This window comes from Gobio gobio (genome assembly GCF_949357685.1).
Source record: "Gobio gobio genome assembly, chromosome: 4".
NCBI classification, from domain to species: Eukaryota; Metazoa; Chordata; class Actinopteri; order Cypriniformes; family Gobionidae; genus Gobio; species Gobio gobio.
This window is the reverse complement of record NC_137100.1, coordinates 3,070,948-3,075,947: the sequence shown is the minus strand read 5'-3', so window position 1 is coordinate 3,075,947 and position 5,000 is coordinate 3,070,948.

Genomic DNA, 5,000 nt, shown 5'->3' with positions numbered 1-5,000 from the left:
TCTTCAGAGTAAAAGTTTCTGTTCATCATGCAGTAATTTTTATTTGTCTACAGATTTTATTTGTTTCATTGATTTCATTGTTGGTTGATTACTGTAAGTGATTATGGTAAGAAATACTCTTAGTAAGTATTGAAATAAATATAGTAGGTTATAGTAGGCCGACAGTATTTGTCTACATTCTCCTATCTCAAAACAAATCAGGAATAATGTTGTGAGTTTCTCACTATTTTTTGTCACCTAAATTATCTCTTACATACAGTAAGAATGTCTGGCTAAAAATCTATTTTTTTTTTTTTTACAAATGTGTTTTTTATTTATCACAGCAGTGTGAAACTGGCTGCAATAGTGTATGATCATTGATGACTGTGTTGGTTAAATGAAAACAAATAGCATTTTCACAAATATGTGTGTATGTTTTGACTGAAGCGTGTCATTTTGCAAACAATCTAGGAATTTTGCTACTTGAGTGTGGTGTTTGGATAATTGTGATTATATTTTGACAAAAAGAACTCTGTTTTCAAAATTGCGTGTAAACAATTGAAAAAAACTGTAAAATAGATTAAAGAGAATAAGACTTTATATTTAGTTGAAAATCCTTTGCTTGCAATAACTGCATCATGACCAGTGTTATGGGTAACGCATAACAAGTAACTTGAGTTACGTAATAATATTACTTTTTCTAAGTAACTAGTAAAGTAACGCATTACTTTTCAAATTTACAACAAAATATCGGAGTTACTTTTTTAAAAAAGTAACGCAAGTTACTTTTTCACATTAGTTTGACTGACCGCTCTCCTGCCCCCATGTTGAGAAAAATAAGTGCAGAGGCGCGTGTGTGTGTGTGTGTGTGTGTGTGTGTGTGTGTGTGTGAACATGATGGTTATTGTAGTTCTAGACTAAATGTGAGCATTTATTTATCTCACTTGCACAATAAAGATTCTGTCCTCCTCAAAATGAATAAAATCAGTCAAATGCAAAATCAGAGTACTATGCAAACCTCCAATAATTAAATGCTAAATAAAACAACTATTTTTATGCATAATCTACCTTTATATTTAATTTACCAATGTCTTGCTGCTGACCTTTGATGATGAAAATTACTAGATTTTTTGTTTTTATTGGTAAAACTTTTTTCTCCTGCGTCCTATTCTCTCATTATCCAGAGCTGCGCCCTCTAGTGTTCATGCGGGAATCTGCATTTTTACCATTTTTATTATTTCAATTTTGTTATGAAGAGGTCTTGCACAAAAATATAACTTTATTGTTATAAAAAACAAAACAAAAACAAGCCCAGCCCAGGTGAGAAAAAGTAACGCAAAAGTAACGTAACGCATTACTTTTCTTAAAAAGTAACTAAGTAACTCAATTAGTTACTTTTTAAGGGAGTAACGCAATTACTTTTCAAAGTAACTTTCCCCAACACTGATCATGACCCATTGACATCACCAAACTTTTGCATTCTTCTTTTGTAATGCTTTTCCAGGCTTCCACTGAAGCCTCTTTCAGTTGTTGTTTGTTTTGGGGGGGGGTTTCTCCCTTCAGTCTCTTTTTTTAGCAGGTAAAATGCATGCTCTATAGGGTTTAAGTCTGGAGATTGACTTGGCCAGTATAAAACCTTCCACTTTTTGCCCCTGATGAACTCCTTTGTTAGCCTGGATGCCAGCCGAATTTAGCCCCGCCCACAAACATTTTTGCTCGGGCAATTCGGTCTGGACTCGCTCCATAGAGGAGGAATTATGCCTGAACAGAAACTGTTCAAAGTGCAATGCCCAATATGGCGAATAAGCTCCGCCTTCTAAATGAAAGAGCCAATCGTTGATTAGTAAAGTCATCACGTCACTGCAGCTGCCATTAGAAGCTACGGTTGCTATAGAATTACTATTGTGCATTAGCTTTGTCCAGGCTTAAAAATTCTGTTTTTTGTCATGATTCGAGCGTTTAGAAACAAAATGTACGAGAAAGTTGTCAGATTTCATTAGTGATTTCAAATATGAAATTTAATCGTAAGCTTGGCGAATAGTTTTGGGGAATTTGATGTTTCCCCATTCAAAACTTGCATTTGCATTCCTGAGAGGCGTTTCAAAGATGGCCGCCGAGTGAAATGACTCGTCTTAAAGGGACTTTGTTTGGGATCACACCTTAATCACACAAAAAAATGCTAATAGCGTTTGAATAAATTAGCCTATTGTAATGAAACTGGCCTTAATAGATTCCTTTGGTCATGCTGAGAACACAGATACCAAGTTTGGCCGAAATTCATGTCCACCATTTTGATTTTCTTTTAAAACCAACTTTTTCGAACTCCTCCAAGACGTTTGTCCAATTTTTACCAAAATCGAACTGTATCATCTTCAGACCATGCCGGCAAAAAGTTATGGATTTCGTGTCGATAGACGAAACCATTATTGTAAACAGTGTTGGGGAAAGTTAGCCTGGATGCCAGCCGAATTTAGCCCCGCCCACAAAATGTTTTGCTCGGGCAATTGGGTCTGGACTCGCTCCATAGAGGAGGAATTATGCCTGAACAGAAACTGTTCGGACCAATGAAATCATCAGGGCGGGCTTTAGACGATGATGGACAGATGATCAACAGTAGCGTAATCATCCACGTCATCGAAGGCTCTTGGGTTGAATTTGCTCTTATCCTAAACGGAGAACTTGTTCGTATATGCGTTCACCTTCACTAGTTCTCTCAGAAACGATGATCGTGTTGGTAAGTACTCTGTGTATCCTTAAATTATTTTATTACTGCCAAAGATCGTTTACACTCATCTTTTTCTTGTAACGTTACTTAATCCAGCGTGCGTGCAGACAGGGTTTCCAAGTGTTTTTGCAATGTCGCGCACAATTGCTACTCAAAACTATAGCCCAAAACTATAACTTTCCGGGGGGTTCTCCGGAAAAAAATGGCGTTTGGTTGGCAAAATATGTTATTTTGGCAAGGTTGCCTGCTAAAATTCGCATTCCTGGGTTTATATAAGCACATAATTGGGGTCGCTTCAACCCGCGGACATGGAGAAAAACACGGACTTGGTAACAGTGCAGTTGAGTTCTGTTGACATTTGACAACTAACGTTACGCGTCGCTCCGTTGCTCTGATTGGTTGTGGGTCTATCCAATTGAGGTCTTTCCTGGCTCGGTTGAAACACACCCCATAATCAAAGCTCAATGGAGCGGTACCAGACTCATATTCTGACTAGAATTGAGTATGGCCACGCCAGGCTACTCCTTTGTTGCTTTGGCACTGTGTTTTGGGTCATTATCTTGCTGCATGATGAAGGATCTCCCAATCAGTTTGGTTGCATTTGACAAAATGTTTCTATACACTTCAGAGTTCATTTTGCTGCTGCCATCATGTGTTACATCATCAATGAAGATCAATGAGCCCGTCCCAGAAGAAGCCATGCAAGCCCAAGCCATGACATTACCTCCAGATGAGCTTGTGTATGTTTGGGGTCATGAGCAGATCCTTTTTCTCTCCAAACTTTAGCCTTTTCATCACTTTGGTCTCATCAGTCCATAAAACTTTGCCCCAGAATGTTTGAGGCTTGTCTCTGTAGTTTTTGGCAAATTCCAGCCTGGCCTTCTTATTCTTCTTGCTAATGAGAGGTTTGCATCTTCTGGTGTAGCGTCTGTACTTTAGTTGATGAAGTCTTCTGCGGACTGTGATGCCTTCACTCCTGCCCTCTTGAGGAGTTGTTTTAGGGTCTTTCTTTACAGCTCTCACAATGTTTCTGTCGTCAACAGCTGATGTTTTTCTTGATCTACCCATTCGAGGTCTGTTACTTAGTAAACCAGTGGTTTCTTTCTTCTTCAGGACATTCCAAATGGTTGTACTTGCTATGGTCAGTCCCTCCAGAAAAACGCGATTATGCGATCGCATGATTTAACGCATAATCAGCCAAAGTCCGCATATTTATGCGGGGCCGCATTTTTTCAAATACGCCGCACTTTCGTCACGTAAATTGCCTATTTCCGTGTGCAAAATATGCGGGGCTATCATGATTTCATAATCCCCACATTTTCGTTGCATATATTTAGGTCATATATAATAGCAGAAAGTTGAAAAATTTTCGTTTACTTCACACACATTTCCCCCTATTGCCATGAGAACGTTTTGAAGTGACGTAATTACCCGACGTGAACGTCCTCGAAAAGCTGCAAACCCTGTGGTGAAACCAACGCTATCTCACAACCAATTCGTATGTATTTGTACGATGTGGCTAATTCGTACAAATTTGTACGACCTCACTCGTACGAATTTGTACGTTTTGTCTAATCCCCAGTGACGGTTAGGTTTAGGGGCGGGGTTTGAGGTAAGTCATTCGTACAAATTCGTACGAATTTGGCAACTCGTAAAATATGTACGAATTGCCATGAGATAGGGTTGGTGAAACCTAGATATCGGTGAAACCATGATGAAGCGCGCAAATTCCCATCTGCCAACAAAAATAACCGCAAAAGACCGCGCGAAGCAGTTTCCCGGTGTGTTGACCGATTTCAAAACACGGCATCATGAAGCTTCAAAGCGTTATGAATCAGCGAGTCGATTCAGCGGTTCGGATCGCCAAAGTCATGTATTTTAGCAGTTTGACACGCGATCCGAATCATGAATCGACTCGCTGATTCATAACGCTTCGAATCTTCATGATGCTGTTTTTTGAAATTGGTCATCACTATATAAGTCGTTATTTAGGTTTAAGCACAAAAACTATTCTCGTCGTGTGGCATATTCCATTTGTAAAGCTACAGAACTTGTTTGACTCAATGTTTTGTGAATTTGAGCCGTGTGTTTATTAAGGTCTTCAATAAAACAAGATGAAAACAAGATCAATAAAACTTAAATATTCCCAGCACTTTCTGTGATGTAGTGCTTTTTTTCTCTTTTTCATCAAACCGCAGTTTTTGCAAGTTCCCGCAATTTTTTCGCATAAAATTGCATAAATATCCCGCACTTTCCATCGCATTTTTTAAGAAAACGTGCCGCATAATCAAGGATT